Below are 25,635 nucleotides of genomic sequence, written 5' to 3'. Positions count from 1 at the left end.
TGACAGAAGTTATCGAGCTTCAACATGTGAAAAGTCACAAAACTTGTATGTTTGAGCTCATTAAGTACTATTTTTCTTTGAAACTCAAGATGATACAATCATGATGTGTAACGTCATGTTAAAGATCTCGTCGAGATGGTTCATTTGGCTCTTTGATTAAGAAATTTGATCCTCATTGACCGAAGTTATCGAGCTTCAACCTGTGAAAAGTCACAAAAATCGTATGTTTGAGCTCATAAAGTACTATTTTTCGTGGAAACTCAAGATGATACAATCATGATGTGTAACGTCATCTTAAAGATCTCGTCGAGATGGTTCATTTGGCTCTTTGATTAAGAAATTTGATCCTCATTGACCGAAGTTATCGAGCTTCAACATGTGAAAAGTCACAAAAATTGTATGTTTGAGCTCATAAAGTACTATTTTTCGTGGAAACTCAAGATGATACAATCATGATGTGTAACGTCATCTTAAAGATCTCGTCGAGATGGTTCATTTGGCTCTTTGATTAAGAAATTTGATCCTCATTGACCGAAGTTATCGAGCTTCAACATGTGAAAAGTCACAAAAATTGTATGTTTGAGCTCATAATGTTCTATTTTTCGTGGAAACTCAAGATGATACAATCATGATGTGTAACGTCATGTTAAAGGTCTCGTCGAGATGGTTCATTTGGCTCTTTGATTAAGAAATTTGATCCTCATTGACCGAAGTTATCGAGCTTCAAAATGTGAAAAGTCACAAAACTTGTATGTTTGAGCTCTTTAAGTACTATTTTTCGTGGAAACTCAAGATGATACAATCATGATGTGTAACGTCATTTTAAAGGTCTCGTCGAGATGGTTCATTTGAGTCTTTGTTTAAGAAATTTGGTCCTCATTGAACGAAGTTATAGAGCTTCAACATGTGAAAAGTCACAAAAATTGTATGTTTGAGCTCATAAAGTACTATTTTTCGTGGAAACTCAAGATGATACAATCATGATGTGTTACGTCATGTTAAAGATCTCGTCGAGATGGTTCATTTGAGTCTTTGATTAAGAAATTTGGTCCTCATTGACCGAAGTTATCGAGCTTCAACATGTTAAAAGTCAAAAAATTGTATGTTTGAGCACATTAAGTACTATTTTTCGTGGAAACTCAAGATGATACAATCATGATGTGTTACGTCATGTTAAAGATCTCGTCGAGATGGTTCATTTGAGTCTTTGTTTAAGAAATTTGGTCCTCATTGACCGAAGTTATCGAGCTTCAACATGTGAAATGTCCCAAAAATTGTATGTTTGAGCTCTTTAAGTACTATTTTTCTTTGGAACTCAAGATGATACAATCATGATGTGTTACGTCATGTTAAAGGTCTCGTCGAGATGGTTCATTTGAGTCTTTGATTAAGAAATTTGATCCTCATTGACCGAAGTTATCGAGCTTCAACATGTGAAAAGTCACAAAACTTGTATGTTTGAGCTCATAAAGTACTATTTTTCGTGGAAACTCAAGATGATACAATCATGATGTGTAACGTCATGTTAAAGGTCTCGTCGAGATGGTTCATTTGAGTCTTTAAATAAGAAATTTGATCCTCATTGACCGAAGTTATCGAGCTTCAACATGTGAAAAGTCACAAAAATTGTATGTTTGAGCTCATAAAGTTCTATTTTTCGTGGAAACTCAAGATGATACAATCATGATGTGTAACGTCATGTTAAAGATCTCGTCGAGATGGTTCATTTGAGTCTTTGATTAAGAAATTTGGTCCTCATTGAACGAAGTTATAGAGCTTCAAAGTGTGAAAAGTCACAAAATTGTATGTTTGAGCTCATTAAGTACTATTTTTCTTTGAGACTCAAGATGATACAAACATGATGTGTATCATTATGTTAAAGATCTCGTCGAGAAGGTTCATTTGAGTCTTTGTTTAAGAAATTTGGTCCTCATTGACCGAAGTTATCGAGCTTCAACATGTGAAAAGTCACAAAAATTGTATGTTTGAGCTCATTAAGTACTATTTTTCGTGGAAACTCAAGATGATACAATCATGATGTGTTACGTCATGTTAAAGATCTCGTCGAGATGGTTCATTTGAGTCTTTGATTAAGAAATTTGGTCCTCATTGAACGAAGTTATAGAGCTTCAAAGTGTGAAAAGTCACAAAACTTGTATATTTGAGCTCAATAAGTACTATTTTTCGTGGAAACTCAAGATGATACAATCATGATGTGTTACTTCATGTTAAAGATCTCGTCGAGATGGATCATTTGAGTCTTTGATTAAGAAATTTGGTCCTCATTGAACGAAGTTATAGAGCTTCAAAGTGTGAAAAGTCACAAAACTTGTATGTTTGAGCTCATTAAGTACTATTTTTCTTTGAAACTCAAGATGATACAATCATGATGTGTAACGTCATGTTAAAGATCTCGTCGAGATGGTTCATTTGGCTCTTTGATTAAGAAATTTGATCCTCATTGACCGAAGTTATCGAGCTTCAACCTGTGAAAAGTCACAAAAATCGTATGTTTGAGCTCATAAAGTACTATTTTTCGTGGAAACTCAAGATGATACAATCATGATGTGTAACGTCATCTTAAAGATCTCGTCGAGATGGTTCATTTGGCTCTTTGATTAAGAAATTTGATCCTCATTGACCGAAGTTATCGAGCTTCAACATGTGAAAAGTCACAAAAATTGTATGTTTGAGCTCATAAAGTACTATTTTTCGTGGAAACTCAAGATGATACAATCATGATGTGTAACGTCATCTTAAAGATCTCGTCGAGATGGTTCATTTGGCTCTTTGATTAAGAAATTTGATCCTCATTGACCGAAGTTATCGAGCTTCAACATGTGAAAAGTCACAAAAATTGTATGTTTGAGCTCATAATGTTCTATTTTTCGTGGAAACTCAAGATGATACAATCATGATGTGTAACGTCATGTTAAAGGTCTCGTCGAGATGGTTCATTTGAGTCTTTATTTAAGAAATTTGGTCCTCATTGACCAAAGTTATCGAGCTTCAAAATGTGAAAAGTCACAAAACTTGTATGTTTGAGCTCTTTAAGTACTATTTTTCGTGGAAACTCAAGATGATACAATCATGATGTGTAACGTCATTTTAAAGGTCTCGTCGAGATGGTTCATTTGAGTCTTTGTTTAAGAAATTTGGTCCTCATTGAACGAAGTTATAGAGCTTCAACATGTGAAAAGTCACAAAAATTGTATGTTTGAGCTCATAAAGTACTATTTTTCGTGGAAACTCAAGATGATACAATCATGATGTGTTACGTCATGTTAAAGATCTCGTCGAGATGGTTCATTTGAGTCTTTGATTAAGAAATTTGGTCCTCATTGACCGAAGTTATCGAGCTTCAACATGTTAAAAGTCAAAAAATTGTATGTTTGAGCACATTAAGTACTATTTTTCGTGGAAACTCAAGATGATACAATCATGATGTGTTACGTCATGTTAAAGATCTCGTCGAGATGGTTCATTTGAGTCTTTGTTTAAGAAATTTGGTCCTCATTGACCGAAGTTATCGAGCTTCAACATGTGAAAAGTCACAAAAATTGTATGTTTGAGCTCATACAGTACTATTTTCCGTGGGAACTCAAGATGATACAATCATGATGTGTTACGTCATGTTAAAGATCTCGTCGAGATGGTTCATTTGAGACTTTGTTTAAGAAATTTGGTCCTCATTGACCGAAGTTATCGAGCTTCAACATGTGAAATGTCCCAAAAATTGTATGTTTGAGCTCTTTAAGTACTATTTTTCTTTGGAACTCAAGATGATACAATCATGATGTGTTACGCCATGTTAAAGATCTTGTCGAGATGGTTCATTTGAGTCTTTGTTTAAGAAATTTGGTCCTCATTGACCGAAGTTATCGAGCTCCAACATGTGAAAAGTCACAAAAATTGTATGTTTGAGCTCATAAAGTACTATTTTTCGTGGGAACTCAAGATGATACAATCATGATGTGTTACGTCATGTTAAAGGTCTCGTCGAGATGGTTCATTTGAGTCTTTAAATAAGAAATTTGATCCTCATTGACCGAAGTTATCGAGCTTCAACATGTGAAAAGTCACAAAAATTGTATGTTTGAGCTCATTAAGTACTATTTTTCGTGGAAACTCAAGATGATACAATCATGATGTGTTACGTCATGTTAAAGATCTCGTCGAGATGGTTCATTTGAGTCTTTGATTAAGAAATTTGGTCCTCATTGAACGAAGTTATAGAGCTTCAAAGTGTGAAAAGTCACAAAACTTGTATATTTGAGCTCATTAAGTACTATTTTTCGTGGAAACTCAAGATGATACAATCATGATGTGTTACTTCATGTTAAAGATCTCGTCGAGATGGATCATTTGAGTCTTTGATTAAGAAATTTGGTCCTCATTGAACGAAGTTATAGAGCTTCAAAGTGTGAAAAGTCACAAAACTTGTATGTTTGAGCTCATTAAGTACTATTTTTCTTTGAAACTCAAGATGATACAATCATGATGTGTTACGTCATGTTAAAGATCTCGTCGAGATGGTTCATTTGAGTCTTTGATTAAGAAATTTGGTCCTCATTGACAGAAGTTATCGAGCTTCAACATGTGAAAAGTCACAAAACTTGTATGTTTGAGCTCATTAAGTACTATTTTTCTTTGAAACTCAAGATGATACAATCATGATGTGTTACGTCATGTTAAAGATCTCGTCGAGATGGTTCATTTGAGACTTTGTTTAAGAAATTTGGTCCTCATTGACCGAAGTTATCGAGCTTCAACATGTGAAATGTCCCAAAAATTGTATGTTTGAGCTCTTTAAGTACTATTTTTCTTTGAAACTCAAGATGATACAATCATGATGTGTTACGTCATGTTAAAGATCTCGTCGAGATGGTTCATTTGAGTCTTTGATTAAGAAATTTGGTCCTCATTGAACGAAGTTATAGAGCTTCAAAGTGTGAAAAGTCACAAAACTTGTATATTTGAGCTCATTAAGTACTATTTTTCGTGGAAACTCAAGATGATACAATCATGATGTGTTACTTCATGTTAAAGATCTCGTCGAGATGGATCATTTGAGTCTTTGATTAAGAAATTTGGTCCTCATTGAACGAAGTTATAGAGCTTCAAAGTGTGAAAAGTCACAAAACTTGTATGTTTGAGCTCATTAAGTACTATTTTTCGTGGAAACTCAAGATGATACAATCATGATGTGTTACTTCATGTTAAAGATCTCGTCGAGATGGATCATTTGAGTCTTTGATTAAGAAATTTGGTCCTCATTGAACGAAGTTATGGAGCTTCAAAGTGTGAAAAGTCACAAAACTTGTATGTTTGAGCTCATTAAGTACTATTTTTCTTTGAAACTCAAGATGATACAAACATGATGTGTATCATTATGTTAAAGATCTCGACGAGAAGGTTCATTGGAGTCTTTGATTACGAAATTTGGTCGTCATTGACCGAAGTTATCGAGCTTCAAAATGTGAAAAGTCACAAAATTGTATGTTTGAGCTCATTAAGTACTATTTTTCGTGGAAACTCAAGATGATACAATCATGATGTGTTACGTCATGTTAAAGATCTCGTCGAGATGGTTCATTTGAGTCTTTGATTAAGAAATTTGGTCCTCATTGACCGATGTTATCGAGCTTCAACATGTGAAAAGTCACAAAAATTGTATGTTTGAGCTCATAAAGTACTATTTTTCATGGAAACTCAAGATGATACCATCATGATGTGTAACGTCATGTTAAAGATCTCGTCGAGATGGTTCATTTGAGTCTTTGTTTAAGAAATTTGGTCCTCATTGACCGAAGTTATCGAGCTTCAACATGTGAAAAGTCACAAAAATTGTATGTTTGAGCTCTTTAAGTACTATTTTTCTTTTAAACTCAAGATGATACAATCATGATGTGTTACGTCATGTTAAAGATCTCGTCGAGATGGTTAATTTGAGTCTTTGATTAAGAAATTTGGTCCTCATTGACCGAAGTTATCGAGCTTCAACATGTGAAAAGTCACAAAACTTGTATGTTTGAGCTCATAAAGTACTATTTTTCGTGGAAACTCAAGATGATACAATCATGATGTGTAACGTCATGTTAAAGATCTCGTCGAGATGGTTCATTTGAGACTTTGTTTAAAAATGTTGGTCCTCATTGACCGAAGTTATCGAGCTTCAAAATGTGAAAAGTCACAAAACTTGTATGTTTGAGCTCATAAATTACTATTTTTCGTGGAAACTCAAGATGATACAATCATGATGTGTAACGTCATTTTAAAGATCTCGTCGAGATGGTTCATTTGGCTCTTTGATTAAGAAATTTGATCCTCATTGACCGAAGTTATCGAGCTTCAACATGTGAAAAGTCACAAAAATTGTATGTTTGAGCTCATAAAGTTCTCTTTTTCGTGGAAACTCAAGATGATACAATCATGATGTGTAACGTCATGTTAAAGGTCTCGTCGAGATGGTTCATTTGAGTCTTTATTTAAGAAATTTGGTCCTCATTGACCGAAGTTATCGAGCTTCAAAATGTGAAAAGTCACAAAACTTGTATGTTTGAGCTCTTTAAGTACTATTTTTCGTGGAAACTCAAGATGATACAATCATGATGTGTAACGTCATTTTAAAGGTCTCGTCGAGATGGTTCATTTGAGTCTTTGTTTAAGAAATTTGGTCCTCATTGAACGAAGTTATAGAGCTTCAACATGTGAAAAGTCACAAAAATTGTATGTTTGAGCTCATAAAGTTCTATTTTTCGTGGAAACTCAAGATGATATAATCATGATGTGTAACGTCATGTTAAAGATCTCGTCGAGATGGTTCATTTGAGTCTTTGATTAAGAAATTTGGTCCTCATTGAACGAAGTTATAGAGCTTCAAAGTGTGAAAAGTCACAAAATTGTATGTTTGAGCTCATTAAGTACTATTTTTCTTTGAGACTCAAGATGATACAAACATGATGTGTATCATTATGTTAAAGATCTCGTCGAGAAGGTTCATTTGAGTCTTTGTTTAAGAAATTTGGTCGTCATTGACCGAAGTTATCGAGCTTCAAAATGTGAAAAGTCACAAAACTTGTATGTTTGAGCTCATTAAGTACTATTTTTCTTTGAAACTCAAGATGATACAATCATGATGTGTTACGTCATGTTAAAGATCTCGTCGAGATGGATCATTTGAGTCTTTGATTAAGAAATTTGGTCCTCATTGAACGAAGTTATAGAGCTTCAAAGTGTGAAAAGTCACAAAACTTGTATGTTTGAGCTCATTAAGTACTATTTTTCGTGGAAACTCAAGATGATACAATCATGATGTGTTACTTCATGTTAAAGATCTCGTCGAGATGGATCATTTGAGTCTTTGATTAAGAAATTTGGTCCTCATTGAACGAAGTTATGGAGCTTCAAAGTGTGAAAAGTCACAAAACTTGTATGTTTGAGCTCATTAAGTACTATTTTTCTTTGAAACTCAAGATGATACAAACATGATGTGTATCATTATGTTAAAGATCTCGTCGAGAAGGTTCATTGGAGTCTTTGATTACGAAATTTGGTCGTCATTGACCGAAGTTATCGAGCTTCAAAATGTGAAAAGTCACAAAATTGTATGTTTGAGCTCATTAAGTACTATTTTTCGTGGAAACTCAAGATGATACAATCATGATGTGTTACGTCATGTTAAAGATCTCGTCGAGATGGTTCATTTGAGTCTTTGATTAAGAAATTTGGTCCTCATTGAACGAAGTTATGGAGCTTCAAAGTGTGAAAAGTCACAAAATTGTATGTTTGAGCTCATTAAGTACTATTTTTCGTGGAAACTCAAGATGATACAATCATGATGTGTTACGTCATGTTAAAGATCTCGTCGAGATGGATCATTTGAGTCTTTGATTAAGAAATTTGGTCCTCATTGAACGAAGTTATAGAGCTTCAAAGTGTGAAAAGTCACAAAACTTGTATGTTTGAGCTCATTAAGTACTATGTTTCTTTGAAACTCAAGATGATACAATCATGATGTGTAACGTCATGTTAAAGATCTCGTCGAGATGGTTCATTGGAGTCTTTGATTACGAAATTTGGTCGTCATTGACCGAAGTTATCGAGCTTCAAAATGTGAAAAGTCACAAAAATTGTATGTTTGAGCTCTTTAAGTACTATTTTTCTTTGAAACTCAAGATGATACAATCATGATGTGTTACGTCATGTTAAAGATCTCGTCGAGATGGTTAATTTGAGTCTTTGATTAAGAAATTTGGTCCTCATTGACCGAAGTTATCGAGCTTCAACATGTGAAAAGTCACAAAACTTGTATGTTTGAGCTCATAAAGTACTATTTTTCGTGGAAACTCAAGATGATACAATCATGATGTGTTACGTCATGTTAAAGATCTCGTCGAGATGGTTCATTGGAGTCTTTGATTAAGAAATTTGGTCGTCATTGACCGAAGTTATCGAGCTTCAAAATGTGAAAAGTCACAAAACTTGTATGTTTGAGCTCATTAAGTACTATTTTTCTTTGAAACTCAAGATGATACAATCATGATGTGTAACGTCATGTTAAAGATCTCGTCGAGATGGTTCATTTGGCTCTTTGATTAAGAAATTTGATCCTCATTGACCGAAGTTATCGAGCTTCAACCTGTGAAAAGTCACAAAAATCGTATGTTTGAGCTCATAAAGTACTATTTTTCGTGGAAACTCAAGATGATACAATCATGATGTGTAACGTCATTTTAAAGGTCTCGTCGAGATGGTTCATTTGAGTCTTTGTTTAAGAAATTTGGTCCTCATTGAACGAAGTTATAGAGCTTCAAAATGTGAAAAGTCACAAAACTTGTATGTTTGAGCTCTTTAAGTACTATTTTTCGTGGAAACTCAAGATGATACAATCATGATGTGTAACGTCATTTTAAAGGTCTCGTCGAGATGGTTCATTTGAGTCTTTGTTTAAGAAATTTGGTCCTCATTGAACGAAGTTATAGAGCTTCAACATGTGAAATGTCCCAAAAATTGTATGTTTGAGCTCTTTAAGTACTATTTTTCTTTGGAACTCAAGATGATACAATCATGATGTGTTACGCCATGTTAAAGATCTTGTCGAGATGGTTCATTTGAGTCTTTGTTTAAGAAATTTGGTCCTCATTGACCGAAGTTATCGAGCTCCAACATGTGAAAAGTCACAAAAATCGTATGTTTGAGCTCATAAAGTACTATTTTTCGTGGAAACTCAAGATGATACAATCATGATGTGTAACGTCATTTTAAAGGTCTCGTCGAGATGGTTCATTTGAGTCTTTGTTTAAGAAATTTGGTCCTCATTGACCGAAGTTATCGAGCTCCAACATGTGAAAAGTCACAAAAATTGTATGAGCTTATAAAGTACTATTTTTCGTGGGAACTCAAGATGATACAATCATGATGTGTAACGCCATGTTAAAGATCTTGTCGAGATGGTTCATTTGAGTCTTTGTTTAAGAAATTTGGTCCTCATTGACCGAAGTTATCGAGCTCCAACATGTGAAAAGTCACAAAAATTGTATGTTTGAGCTCATAAAGTACTATTTTTCGTGGGAACTCAAGATGATACAATCATGATGTGTAACGTCATTTTAAAGATCTCGTCGAGATGGTTCATTTGGCTATTTGATTAAGAAATTTGATCCTCATTGACCGAAGTTATCGAGATTCAACATGTGAAAAGTCACAAAAATTGTATGTTTGAGCTCCTAAAGTTCTCTTTTTCGTGGAAACTCAAGATGATACAATCATGATGTGTAACGTCATGTTAAAGGTCTCGTCGAGATGGTTCATTTGAGTCTTTGATTAAGAAATTTGGTCCTCATTGAACGAAGTTATAGAGCTTCAAAGTGTGAAAAGTCACAAAATTGTATGTTTGAGCTCATTAAGTACTATTTTTCTTTGAGACTCAAGATGATACAAACATGATGTGTATCATTATGTTAAAGATCTCGTCGAGAAGGTTCATTTGAGTCTTTGTTTAAGAAATTTGGTCGTCATTGACCGAAGTTATCGAGCTTCAAAATGTGAAAAGTCACAAAACTTGTATGTTTGAGCTCATTAAGTACTATTTTTCTTTGAAACTCAAGATGATACAATCATGATGTGTTACGTCATGTTAAAGATCTCGTCGAGATGGATCATTTGAGTCTTTGATTAAGAAATTTGGTCCTCATTGAACGAAGTTATAGAGCTTCAAAGTGTGAAAAGTCACAAAACTTGTATGTTTGAGCTCATTAAGTACTATTTTTCGTGGAAACTCAAGATGATACAATCATGATGTGTTACTTCATGTTAAAGATCTCGTCGAGATGGATCATTTGAGTCTTTGATTAAGAAATTTGGTCCTCATTGAACGAAGTTATAGAGCTTCAAAGTGTGAAAAGTCACAAAACTTGTATGTTTGAGCTCATTAAGTACTATTTTTCTTTGAAACTCAAGATGATACAAACATGATGTGTATCATTATGTTAAAGATCTCGTCGAGAAGGTTCATTGGAGTCTTTGATTACGAAATTTGGTCGTCATTGACCGAAGTTATCGAGCTTCAAAATGTGAAAAGTCACAAAATTGTATGTTTGAGCTCATTAAGTACTATTTTTCTTTGAGACTCAAGATGATACAAACATGATGTGTATCATTATGTTAAAGATCTCGTCGAGAAGGTTCATTTGAGTCTTTGTTTAAGAAATTTGGTCCTCATTGACCGAAGTTATCGAGCTTCAACATGTGAAAAGTCACAAAAATTGTATGTTTGAGCTCATTAAGTACTATTTTTCGTGGAAACTCAAGATGATACAATCATGATGTGTTACGTCATGTTAAAGATCTCGTCGAGATGGTTCATTTGAGTCTTTGATTAAGAAATTTGGTCCTCATTGAACGAAGTTATGGAGCTTCAAATTGTGAAAAGTCACAAAACTTGTATGTTTGAGCTCATTAAGTACTATTTTTCGTGGAAACTCAAGATGATACAATCATGATGTGTTACTTCATGTTAAAGATCTCGTCGAGATGGATCATTTGAGTCTTTGATTAAGAAATTTGGTCCTCATTGAACGAAGTTATAGAGCTTCAAAGTGTGAAAAGTCACAAAACTTGTATGTTTGAGCTCATTAAGTACTATGTTTCTTTGAAACTCAAGATGATACAATCATGATGTGTAACGTCATGTTAAAGATCTCGTCGAGATGGTTCATTGGAGTCTTTGATTACGAAATTTGGTCGTCATTGACCGAAGTTATCGAGCTTCAAAATGTGAAAAGTCACAAAACTTGTATGTTTGAGCTCTTTAAGTACTATTTTTCGTGGAAACTCAAGATGATACAATCATGATGTGTAACGTCATTTTAAAGGTCTCGTCGAGATGGTTCATTTGAGTCTTTGTTTAAGAAATTTGGTCCTCATTGAACGAAGTTATAGAGCTTCAACATGTGAAAAGTCACAAAAATTGTATGTTTGAGCTCATAAAGTACTATTTTTCGTGGAAACTCAAGATGATACAATCATGATGTGTTACGTCATGTTAAAGATCTCGTCGAGATGGTTCATTTGAGTCTTTGATTAAGAAATTTGGTCCTCATTGACCGAAGTTATCGAGCTTCAACATGTTAAAAGTCAAAAAATTGTATGTTTGAGCACATTAAGTACTATTTTTCGTGGAAACTCAAGATGATACAATCATGATGTGTTACGTCATGTTAAAGATCTCGTCGAGATGGTTCATTTGAGTCTTTGTTTAAGAAATTTGGTCCTCATTGACCGAAGTTATCGAGCTTCAACATGTGAAAAGTCACAAAAATTGTATGTTTGAGCTCATACAGTACTATTTTCCGTGGGAACTCAAGATGATACAATCATGATGTGTTACGTCATGTTAAAGATCTCGTCGAGATGGTTCATTTGAGACTTTGTTTAAGAAATTTGGTCCTCATTGACCGAAGTTATCGAGCTTCAACATGTGAAATGTCCCAAAAATTGTATGTTTGAGCTCTTTAAGTACTATTTTTCTTTGGAACTCAAGATGATACAATCATGATGTGTTACGCCATGTTAAATATCTTGTCGAGATGGTTCATTTGAGTCTTTGTTTAAGAAATTTGGTTCTCATTGACCGAAGTTATCGAGTTCCAACATGTGAAAAGTCACAAAAATTGTATGTTTGAGCTCATAAAGTACTATTTTTCGTGGGAACTCAAGATGATACAATCATGATGTGTTACGTCATGTTAAAGGTCTCGTCGAGATGGTTCATTTGAGTCTTTGATTAAGAAATTTGATCCTCATTGACCGAAGTTATCGAGCTTCAACATGTGAAAAGTCACAAAACTTGTATGTTTGAGCTCATAAAGTACTATTTTTCGTGGAAACTCAAGATGATACAATCATGATGTGTAACGTCATGTTAAAGGTCTCGTCGAGATGGTTCATTTGAGTCTTTAAATAAGAAATTTGATCCTCATTGACCGAAGTTATCGAGCTTCAACATGTGAAAAGTCACAAAAATTGTATGTTTGAGCTCATAAAGTTCTATTTTTCGTGGAAACTCAAGATGATACAATCATGATGTGTAACGTCATGTTAAAGATCTCGTCGAGATGGTTCATTTGAGTCTTTGATTAAGAAATTTGGTCCTCATTGAACGAAGTTATAGAGCTTCAAAGTGTGAAAAGTCACAAAATTGTATGTTTGAGCTCATTAAGTACTATTTTTCTTTGAGACTCAAGATGATACAAACATGATGTGTATCATTATGTTAAAGATCTCGTCGAGAAGGTTCATTTGAGTCTTTGTTTAAGAAATTTGGTCCTCATTGACCGAAGTTATCGAGCTTCAACATGTGAAAAGTCACAAAAATTGTATGTTTGAGCTCATTAAGTACTATTTTTCGTGGAAACTCAAGATGATACAATCATGATGTGTTACGTCATGTTAAAGATCTCGTCGAGATGGTTCATTTGAGTCTTTGATTAAGAAATTTGGTCCTCATTGAACGAAGTTATAGAGCTTCAAAGTGTGAAAAGTCACAAAACTTGTATATTTGAGCTCATTAAGTACTATTTTTCGTGGAAACTCAAGATGATACAATCATGATGTGTTACGTCATGTTAAAGATCTCGTCGAGATGGATCATTTGAGTCTTTGATTAAGAAATTTGGTCCTCATTGAACGAAGTTATAGAGCTTCAAAGTGTGAAAAGTCACAAAACTTGTATGTTTGAGCTCAATAAGTACTATTTTTCTTTGAAACTCAAGGTGATACAAACATGATGTGTATCATTATGTTAAAGATCTCGTCGAGAAGGTTCATTTGAGTCTTTGTTTAAGAAATTTGGTCCTCATTGACCGAAGTTATCGAGCTTCAACATGTGAAAAGTCACAAAACTTGTATGTTTGAGCTCTTTAAGTACTATTTTTCTTTTAAACTCAAGATGATACAATCATGATGTGTTACGTCATGTTAAAGATCTCGTCGAGATGGTTAATTTGAGTCTTTGATTAAGAAATTTGGTCCTCATTGACCGAAGTTATCGAGCTTCAACATGTGAAAAGTCATAAAACTTGTATGTTTGAGCTCATAAAGTACTATTTTTCGTGGAAACTCAAGATGATACAATCATGATGTGTTACGTCATGTTAAAGATCTCGTCGAGATGGTTCATTGGAGTCTTTGATTAAGAAATTTGGTCGTTATTGACCGAAGTTATCGAGCTTCAAAATGTGAAAAGTCACAAAACTTGTATGTTTGAGCTCATTAAGTACTATTTTTCTTTGAAACTCAAGATGATACAATCATGATGTGTAACGTCATGTTAAAGATCTCGTCGAGATGGTTCATTGGAGTCTTTGATTAAGAAATTCGGTCGTCATTGACCGAAGTTATCGAGCTTCAAAATGTGAAAAGTCACAAAAATTGTATGTTTGAGCTCATAAAGTTCTATTTTTCGTGGAAACTCAAGATGATACAATCATGATGTGTTACGTCATGTTAAAGATCTCGTCGAGATGGTTCATTTGAGTCTTTGATTAAGACATTTGGTCCTCATTGAACGAAGTTATAGAGCTTCAAAGTGTGAAAAGTCACAAAACTTGTATATTTGAGCTCATTAAGTACTATTTTTCGTGGAAACTCAAGATGATAAAATCATGATGTGTTACTTCATGTTAAAGATCTCGTCGAGATGGATCATTTGAGTCTTTGATTAAGAAATTTGGTCCTCATTGAACGAAGTTATAGAGCTTCAAAGTGTGAAAAGTCACAAAACTTGTATGTTTGAGCTCAATAAGTACTATTTTTCTTTGAAACTCAAGGTGATACAAACATGATGTGTATCATTATGTTAAAGATCTCGTCGAGAAGGTTCATTTGAGTCTTTGTTTAAGAAATTTGGTCCTCATTGACCGAAGTTATCGAGCTTCAACATGTGAAAAGTCACAAAACTTGTATGTTTGAGCTCAATAAGTACTATTTTTCTTTGAAACTCAAGGTGATACAAACATGATGTGTATCATTATGTTAAAGATCTCGTCGAGAAGGTTCATTTGAGTCTTTGTTTAAGAAATTTGGTCCTCATTGACCGAAGTTATCGAGCTTCAACATGTGAAAAGTCATAAAACTTGTATGTTTGAGCTCATAAAGTACTATTTTTCGTGGAAACTCAAGATGATACAATCATGATGTGTTACGTCATGTTAAAGATCTCGTCGAGATGGTTCATTGGAGTCTTTGATTAAGAAATTTGGTCGTCATTGACCGAAGTTATCGAGCTTCAAAATGTGAAAAGTCACAAAACTTGTATGTTTGAGCTCATTAAGTACTATTTTTCTTTGAAACTCAAGATGATACAATCATGATGTGTAACGTCATGTTAAAGATCTCGTCGAGATGGTTCATTGGAGTCTTTGATTAAGAAATTCGGTCGTCATTGACCGAAGTTATCGAGCTTCAAAATGTGAAAAGTCACAAAACTTGTATGTTTGAGCTCATTAAGTACTATTTTTCTTTGAAACTCAAGATGATACAATCATGATGTGTAACGTCATGTTAAAGATCTCGTCGAGATGGTTCATTTGGCTCTTTGATTAAGAAATTTGATCCTCATTGACCGAAGTTATCGAGCTTCAACATGTGAAAAGTCACAAAAATTGTATGTTTGAGCTCATAAAGTTCTATTTTTCGTGGAAACTCAAGATGATACAATCATGATGTGTAACGTCATGTTAAAGGTCTCGTCGAGATGGTTCATTTGAGTCTTTATTTAAGAAATTTGGTCCTCATTGACCGAAGTTATCGAGCTTCAAAATGTGAAAAGTCACAAAACTTGTATGTTTGAGCTCTTTAAGTACTATTTTTCGTGGAAACTCAAGATGATACAATCATGATGTGTAACGTCATTTTAAAGGTCTCGTCGAGATGGTTCATTTGAGTCTTTGTTTAAGAAATTTGGTCCTCATTGAACGAAGTTATAGAGCTTCAACATGTGAAAAGTCACAAAAATTGTATGTTTGAGCTCATAAAGTACTATTTTTCGTGGAAACTCAAGATGATACAATCATGATGTGTTACGTCATGTTAAAGATCTCGTCGAGATGGTTCATTTGAGTCTTTGATTAAGAAATTTGGTCCTCATTGACCGAAGTTATCGAGCTTCAACATGTTAAAAGTCAAAAAATTGTATGTTTGAGCACATTAAGTACTATTTTTCGTGGAAACTCAAGATGATACAATCATGATGTGTTACGTCATGTTAAAGATCTCGTCGAGATGGTTCATTTGAGTCTTTGTTTAAGAAATTTGGTCCTCATTGACCGAAGTTATCGAGCTTCAACATGTGAAAAGTCACAAAAATTGTATGTTTGAGCTCATACAGTACTATTTTCCGTGGGAACTCAAGATGATACAATCATGATGTTTTACGTCATGTTAAAGATCTCGTCGAGATGGTTCATTTGAGACTTTGTTTAAGAAATTTGGTCCTCATTGACCGAAGTTATCGAGCTTCAACATGTGAAATGTCCCAAAAATTGTATGTTTGAGCTCTTTAAGTACTATTTTTCTTTGGAACTCAAGATGATACAATCATGATGTGTTACGCCATGTTAAATATCTTGTCGAGATGGTTCATTTGAGTCTTTGATTAAGAAATTTGATCCTCATTGACCGAAGATATCGAGCTCCAACATGTGAAAAGTCACAAAAATTGTATGTTTGAGCTCATAAAGTACTATTTTTCGTGGGAACTCAAGATGATACAATCATGATGTGTTACGTCATGTTAAAGGTCTCGTCGAGATGGTTCATTTGAGTCTTTGATTAAGAAATTTGATCCTCATTGACCGAAGTTATCGAGCTTCAACATGTGAAAAGTCACAAAACTTGTATGTTTGAGCTCATAAAGTACTATTTTTCGTGGAAACTCAAGATGATACAATCATGATGTGTAACGTCATGTTAAAGGTCTCGTCGAGATGGTTCATTTGAGTCTTTAAATAAGAAATTTGATCCTCATTGACCGAAGTTATCGAGCTTCAACATGTGAAAAGTCACAAAAATTGTATGTTTGAGCTCATAAAGTTCTATTTTTCGTGGAAACTCAAGATGATACAATCATGATGTGTAACGTCATGTTAAAGATCTCGTCGAGATGGTTCATTTGAGTCTTTGATTAAGAAATTTGGTCCTCATTGAACGAAGTTATAGAGCTTCAAAGTGTGAAAAGTCACAAAATTGTATGTTTGAGCTCATTAAGTACTATTTTTCTTTGAGACTCAAGATGATACAAACATGATGTGTATCATTATGTTAAAGATCTCGTCGAGAAGGTTCATTTGAGTCTTTGTTTAAGAAATTTGGTCCTCATTGACCGAAGTTATCGAGCTTCAACATGTGAAAAGTCACAAAAATTGTATGTTTGAGCTCATTAAGTACTATTTTTCGTGGAAACTCAAGATGATACAATCATGATGTGTTACGTCATGTTAAAGATCTCGTCGAGATGGTTCATTTGAGTCTTTGATTAAGAAATTTGGTCCTCATTGAACGAAGTTATAGAGCTTCAAAGTGTGAAAAGTCACAAAACTTGTATATTTGAGCTCATTAAGTACTATTTTTCGTGGAAACTCAAGATGATACAATCATGATGTGTTACTTCATGTTAAAGATCTCGTCGAGATGGATCATTTGAGTCTTTGATTAAGAAATTTGGTCCTCATTGAACGAAGTTATAGAGCTTCAAAGTGTGAAAAGTCACAAAACTTGTATGTTTGAGCTCAATAAGTACTATTTTTCTTTGAAACTCAAGGTGATACAAACATGATGTGTATCATTATGTTAAAGATCTCGTCGAGAAGGTTCATTTGAGTCTTTGTTTAAGAAATTTGGTCCTCATTGACCGAAGTTATCGAGCTTCAACATGTGAAATGTCCCAAAAATTGTATGTTTGAGCTCATTAAGTACTATTTTTCTTTGAGACTCAAGATGATACAAACATGATGTGTATCATTATGTTAAAGATCTCGTCGAGAAGGTTCATTTGAGTCTTTGTTTAAGAAATTTGGTCCTCATTGACCGAAGTTATCGAGCTTCAACATGTGAAAAGTCACAAAAATTGTATGTTTGAGCTCATTAAGTACTATTTTTCGTGGAAACTCAAGATGATACAATCATGATGTGTAACGTCATGTTAAAGATCTCGTCGAGATGGTTCATTTGGCTCTTTGATTAAGAAATTTGATCCTCATTGACCGAAGTTATCGAGCTTCAACATGTGAAAAGTCACAAAAATTGTATGTTTGAGCTCTTTAAGTACTATTTTTCTTTGAAACTCAAGATGATACAATCATGATGTGTTCCGTTATGTTAAAGATCTCGTCGAGATGGTTCATTTGAGTCTTTGATTAAGAAATTTGGTCCTCATTGACCGAAGTTATCGAGCTTCAACCTGTGAAATGTCACAAAAATTGTATGTTTGAGCTCATAAAGTACTATTTTTCGTGGAAACTCAAGATGATACAATCATGATGTGTAACGTCATGTTAAAGGTCTCGTCGAGATGGTTCATTTGAGTCTTTATTTAAGAAATTTGGTCCTCATTGACCGAAGTTATCGAGCTTCAAAATGTGAAAAGTCACAAAACTTGTATGTTTGAGCTCTTTAAGTACTATTTTTCATGGAAACTCAAGATGATACAATCATGATGTGTAACGTCATTTTAAAGGTCTCGTCGAGATGGTTCATTTGAGTCTTTGTTTAAGAAATTTGGTCCTCATTGAACGAAGTTATAGAGCTTCAACATGTGAAAAGTCACAAAAATTGTATGTTTGAGCTCATAAAGTACTATTTTTCGTGGAAACTCAAGATGATACAATCATGATGTGTTACGTCATGTTAAAGATCTCGTCGAGATGGTTCATTTGAGTCTTTGATTAAGAAATTTGGTCCTCATTGACCGAAGTTATCGAGCTTCAACATGTTAAAAGTCAAAAAATTGTATGTTTGAGCACATTAAGTACTATTTTTCGTGGAAACTCAAGATGATACAATCATGATGTGTTACGTCCTGTTAAAGATCTCGTCGAGATGGTTCATTTGAGTCTTTGTTTAAGAAATTTGGTCCTCATTGACCGAAGTTATCGAGCTTCAACATGTGAAAAGTCACAAAAATTGTATGTTTGAGCTCATACAGTACTATTTTCCGTGGGAACTCAAGATGATACAATCATGATGTGTTACGTCATGTTAAAGATCTCGTCGAGATGGTTCATTTGAGACTTTGTTTAAGAAATTTGGTCTTCATTGACCGAAGTTATCGAGCTTCAACATGTGAAATGTCCCAAAAATTGTATGTTTGAGCTCTTTAAGTACTATTTTTCTTTGGAACTCAAGATGATACAATCATGATGTGTTACGCCATGTTAAAGGTCTCGTCGAGATGGTTCATTTGAGTCTTTAAATAAGAAATTTGATCCTCATTGACCGAAGTTATCGAGCTTCAACATGTGAAAAGTCACAAAAATTATATGTTTGAGCTCATAAAGTTCTATTTTTCGTGGAAACTCAAGATGATATAATCATGATGTGTAACGTCATGTTAAAGATCTCGTCGAGATGGTTCATTTGAGTCTTTGATTAAGAAATTTGGTCCTCATTGAACGAAGTTATAGAGCTTCAAAGTGTGAAAAGTCACAAAATTGTATGTTTGAGCTCATTAAGTACTATTTTTCTTTGAGACTCAAGATGATACAAACATGATGTGTATCATTATGTTAAAGATCTCGTCGAGAAGGTTCATCTGAGTCTTTGTTTAAGAAATTTTGTCCTCATTGACCGAAGTTATCGAGCTTCAACATGTGAAAAGTCACAAAAATTGTATGTTTGAGCTCATTAAGTACTATTTTTCGTGGAAACTCAAGATGATACAATCATGATGTGTTACGTCATGTTAAAGATCTCGTCGAGATGGATCATTTGAGTCTTTGATTAAGAAATTTGGTCCTCATTGAACGAAGTTATAGAGCTTCAAAGTGTGAAAAGTCACAAAACTTGTATGTTTGAGCTCATTAAGTACTATTTTTCTTTGAAACTCAAGATGATACAAACATGATGTGTATCATTATGTTAAAGATCTCGTCGAGAAGGTTCATTTGAGTCTTTGTTTAAGAAATTTGGTCCTCATTGACCGAAGTTATCGAGCTTCAACATGTGAAAAGTCACAAAAATTGTATGTTTGAGCTCTTTAAGTACTATTTTTCTTTTAAACTCAAGATGATACAATCATGATGTGTTACGTCATGTTAAAGATCTCGTCGAGATGGTTAATTTGAGTCTTTGATTAAGAAATTTGGTCCTCATTGACCGAAGTTATCGAGCTTCAACATGTGAAAAGTCACAAAACTTGTATGTTTGAGCTCATAAAGTACTATTTTTCGTGGAAACTCAAGATGATACAATCATGATGTGTTACGTCATGTTAAAGATCTCGTCGAGATGGTTCATTTGAGTCTTTGATTAAGAAATTTGGTCCTCATTGACCGAAGTTATCGAGCTTCAACATGTTAAAAGTCAAAAAATTGTATGTTTGAGCACATTAAGTACTATTTTTCGTGGAAACTCAAGATGATACAATCATGATGTGTTACGTCATGTTAAAGATCTCGTCGAGATGGTTCATTTGAGTCTTTGTTTAAGAAATTTGGTCCTCATTGACCGAAGTTATCGAGCTTCAACATGTGAAAAGTCACAAAAATTGTATGTTTGAGCTCATACAGTACTATTTTCCGTGGGAACTCAAGATGATACAATCATGATGTGTTACGTCATGTTAAAGATCTCGTCGAGATGGTTCATTTGAGACTTTGTTTAAGAAATTTGGTCCTCATTGACCGAAGTTATCGAGCTTCAACATGTGAAATGTCCCAAAAATTGTATGTTTGAGCTCTTTAAGTACTATTTTTCTTTGGAACTCAAGATGATACAATCATGATGTGTTACGCCATGTTAAAGATCTCGTCGAGATGGTTCATTGGAGTCTTTGATTAAGAAATTTGATCCTCATTGACCGAAGTTATCGAGCTTCAAAATGTGAAAAGTCACAAAACTTGTATGTTTGAGCTCATTAAGTACTATTTTTCTTTGAAACTCAAGATGATACAATCATGATGTGTAACGTCATGTTAAAGATCTCGTCGAGATGGTTCATTTGGCTCTTTGATTAAGAAATTTGATCCTCATTGACCGAAGTTATCGAGCTTCAAAATGTGAAAAGTCACAAAACTTGTATGTTTGAGCTCATTAAGTACTATTTTTCTTTGAAACTCAAGATGATACAATCATGATGTGTTACGTCATGTTAAAGATCTCGTCGAGATGGTTCATTTGGCTCTTTGATTAAGAAATCTGGTCCTCATTGACCGAAGTTATCGAGCTTCAAAATGTGAAAAGTCACAAAACTTGTATGTTTGAGCTCATTAAGTACTATTTTTCTTTGAAACTCAAGATGATACAAATATGATGTGTATCATTATGTTAAAGATCTCGTCGAGAAGGTTCATTTGAGTCTTTGTTTAAGAAATTTGGTCCTCATTGACCGAAGTTATCGAGCTTCAACATGTGAAAAGTCACAAAAATTGTATGTTTGAGCTCTTTAAGTACTATTTTTCTTTGAAACTCAAGATGATACAATCATGATGTGTTACGTCATGTTAAAGATCTCGTCGAGATGGTTCATTTGAGTCTTTGTTTAAGAAATTTGGTCCTCATTGACCGAAGTTATCGAGCTTCAACATGTGAAAAGTCACAAAAATTGTATGTTTGAGCTCTTTAAGTACTATTTTTCTTTGAAACTCAAGATGATACAATCATGATGTGTTCCGTTATGTTAAAGATCTCGTCGAGATGGTTCATTTGAGTCTTTGATTAAGAAATTTGGTCCTCATTGACCGAAGTTATCGAGCTTCAACCTGTGAAATGTCACAAAAATTGTATGTTTGAGCTCATAAAGTACTATTTTTCGTGGAAACTCAAGATGATACAATCATGATGTGTAACGTCATGTTAAAGGTCTCGTCGAGATGGTTCATTTGAGTCTTTATTTAAGAAATTTGGTCCTCATTGACCGAAGTTATCGAGCTTCAAAATGTGAAAAGTCACAAAACTTGTATGTTTGAGCTCTTTAAGTACTATTTTTCATGGAAACTCAAGATGATACAATCATGATGTGTAACGTCATTTTAAAGGTCTCGTCGAGATGGTTCATTTGAGTCTTTGTTTAAGAAATTTGGTCCTCATTGAACGAAGTTATAGAGCTTCAACATGTGAAAAGTCACAAAAATTGTATGTTTGAGCTCATAAAGTACTATTTTTCGTGGAAACTCAAGATGATACAATCATGATGTGTTACGTCATGTTAAAGATCTCGTCGAGATGGTTCATTTGAGTCTTTGATTAAGAAATTTGGTCCTCATTGACCGAAGTTATCGAGCTTCAACATGTTAAAAGTCAAAAAATTGTATGTTTGAGCACATTAAGTACTATTTTTCGTGGAAACTCAAGATGATACAATCATGATGTGTTACGTCCTGTTAAAGATCTCGTCGAGATGGTTCATTTGAGTCTTTGTTTAAGAAATTTGGTCCTCATTGAACGAAGTTATAGAGCTTCAACATGTTAAAAGTCAAAAAATTGTATGTTTGAGCACATTAAGTACTATTTTTCGTGGAAACTCAAGATGATACAATCATGATGTGTTACGTCATGTTAAAGATCTCGTCGAGATGGTTCATTTGAGTCTTTGTTTAAGAAATTTGGTCCTCATTGACCGAAGTTATCGAGCTTCAACATGTGAAAAGTCACAAAAATTGTATGTTTGAGCTCATACAGTACTATTTTCCGTGGGAACTCAAGATGATACAATCATGATGTGTTACGTCATGTTAAAGATCTCGTCGAGATGGTTCATTTGAGACTTTGTTTAAGAAATTTGGTCCTCATTGACCGAAGTTATCGAGCTTCAACATGTGAAATGTCCCAAAAATTGTATGTTTGAGCTCTTTAAGTACTATTTTTCTTTGGAACTCAAGATGATACAATCATGATGTGTTACGCCATGTTAAATATCTTGTCGAGATGGTTCATTTGAGTCTTTGTTTAAGAAATTTGGTCCTCATTGACCGAAGTTATCGAGCTCCAACATGTGAAAAGTCACAAAAATTGTATGTTTGAGCTCATAAAGTACTATTTTTCGTGGGAACTCAAGATGATACAATCATGATGTGTTACGTCATGTTAAAGGTCTCGTCGAGATGGTTCATTTGAGTCTTTGATTAAGAAATTTGATCCTCATTGACCGAAGTTATCGAGCTTCAACATGTGAAAAGTCACAAAACTTGTATGTTTGAGCTCATAAAGTACTATTTTTCGTGGAGACTCAAGATGATACAATCATGATGTGTAACGTCATGTTAAAGGTCTCGTCGAGATGGTTCATTTGAGTCTTTAAATAAGAAATTTGATCCTCATTGACCGAAGTTATCGAGCTTCAACATGTGAAAAGTCACAAAAATTGTATGTTTGAGCTCATAAAGTTCTATTTTTCGTGGAAACTCAAGATGATACAATCATGATGTGTAACGTCATGTTAAAGATCTCGTCGAGATGGTTCATTTGAGTCTTTGATTAAGAAATTTGGTCCTCATTGAACGAAGTTATAGAGCTTCAAAGTGTGAAAAGTCACAAAATTGTATGTTTGAGCTCATTAAGTACTATTTTTCTTTGAGACTCAAGATGATACAAACATGATGTGTATCATTATGTTAAAGATCTCGTCGAGAAGGTTCATTTGAGTCTTTGTTTAAGAAATTTGGTCCTCATTGACCGAAGTTATCGAGCTTCAACATGTGAAAAGTCACAAAAATTGTATGTTTGAGCTCATTAAGTACTATTTTTCGTGGAAACTCAAGATGATACAATCATGATGTGTTACGTCATGTTAAAGATCTCGTCGAGATGGTTCATTTGAGTCTTTGATTAAGAAATTTGGTCCTCATTGAACGAAGTTATAGAGCTTCAAAGTGTGAAAAGTCACAAAACTTGTATATTTGAGCTCATTAAGTACTATTTTTCGTGGAAACTCAAGATGATACAATCATGATGTGTTACTTCATGTTAAAGATCTCGTCGAGATGGATCATTTGAGTCTTTGATTAAGAAATTTGGTCCTCATTGAACGAAGTTATAGAGCTTCAAAGTGTGAAAAGTCACAAAACTTGTATGTTTGAGCTCAATAAGTACTATTTTTCTTTGAAACTCAAGGTGATACAAACATGATGTGTATCATTATGTTAAAGATCTCGTCGAGAAGGTTCATTTGAGTCTTTGTTTAAGAAATTTGGTCCTCATTGACCGAAGTTATCGAGCTTCAACATGTGAAAAGTCACAAAAATTGTATGTTTGAGCTCTTTAAGTACTATTTTTCTTTTAAACTCAAGATGATACAATCATGATGTGTTACGTCATGTTAAAGATCTCGTCGAGATGGTTAATTTGAGTCTTTGATTTAGAAATTTGGTCCTCATTGACCGAAGTTATCGAGCTTCAACATGTGAAAAGTCACAAAACTTGTATGTTTGAGCTCATAAAGTACTATTTTTCGTGGAAACTCAAGATGATACAATCATGATGTGTTACGTCATGTTAAAGATCTCGTCGAGATGGTTCATTGGAGTCTTTGATTAAGAAATTTGGTCGTCATTGACCGAAGTTATCGAGCTTCAAAATGTGAAAAGTCACAAAACTTGTATGTTTGAGCTCATTAAGTACTATTTTTCTTTGAAACTCAAGATGATACAATCATGATGTGTAACGTCATGTTAAAGATCTCGTCGAGATGGTTCATTGGAGTCTTTGATTAAGAAATTCGGTCGTCATTGACCGAAGTTATCGAGCTTCAAAATGTGAAAAGTCACAAAACTTGTATGTTTGAGCTCATTAAGTACTATTTTTCTTTGAAACTCAAGATGATACAATCATGATGTGTAACGTCATGTTAAAGATCTCGTCGAGATGGTTCATTTGGCTCTTTGATTAAGAAATTTGATCCTCATTGACCGAAGTTATCGAGCTTCAACATGTGAAAAGTCACAAAAATTGTATGTTTGAGCTCTTTAAGTACTATTTTTCATGGAAACTCAAGATGATACAATCATGATGTGTAACGTCATTTTAAAGGTCTCGTCGAGATGGTTCATTTGAGTCTTTGTTTAAGAAATTTGGTCCTCATTGAACGAAGTTATAGAGCTTCAACATGTGAAAAGTCACAAAAATTGTATGTTTGAGCTCATAAAGTACTATTTTTCGTGGAAACTCAAGATGATACAATCATGATGTGTTACGTCATGTTAAAGATCTCGTCGAGATGGTTCATTTGAGTCTTTGATTAAGAAATTTGGTCCTCATTGACCGAAGTTATCGAGCTTCAACATGTTAAAAGTCAAAAAATTGTATGTTTGAGCACATTAAGTACTATTTTTCGTGGAAACTCAAGATGATACAATCATGATGTGTTACGTCCTGTTAAAGATCTCGTCGAGATGGTTCATTTGAGTCTTTGTTTAAGAAATTTGGTCCTCATTGAACGAAGTTATAGAGCTTCAACATGTTAAAAGTCAAAAAATTGTATGTTTGAGCACATTAAGTACTATTTTTCGTGGAAACTCAAGATGATACAATCATGATGTGTTACGTCATGTTAAAGATCTCGTCGAGATGGTTCATTTGAGTCTTTGTTTAAGAAATTTGGTCCTCATTGACCGAAGTTATCGAGCTTCAACATGTGAAAAGTCACAAAAATTGTATGTTTGAGCTCATACAGTACTATTTTCCGTGGGAACTCAAGATGATACAATCATGATGTGTTACGTCATGTTAAAGATCTCGTCGAGATGGTTCATTTGAGACTTTGTTTAAGAAATTTGGTCCTCATTGACCGAAGTTATCGAGCTTCAACATGTGAAATGTCCCAAAAATTGTATGTTTGAGCTCTTTAAGTACTATTTTTCTTTGGAACTCAAGATGATACAATCATGATGTGTTACGCCATGTTAAATATCTTGTCGAGATGGT

This window comes from Euwallacea fornicatus, unplaced genomic scaffold, assembly GCF_040115645.1.
Source record: "Euwallacea fornicatus isolate EFF26 unplaced genomic scaffold, ASM4011564v1 scaffold_40, whole genome shotgun sequence".
Taxonomy (NCBI): Eukaryota; Metazoa; Arthropoda; class Insecta; order Coleoptera; family Curculionidae; genus Euwallacea; species Euwallacea fornicatus.
Note: the sequence above shows the minus strand (reverse complement) of the source record.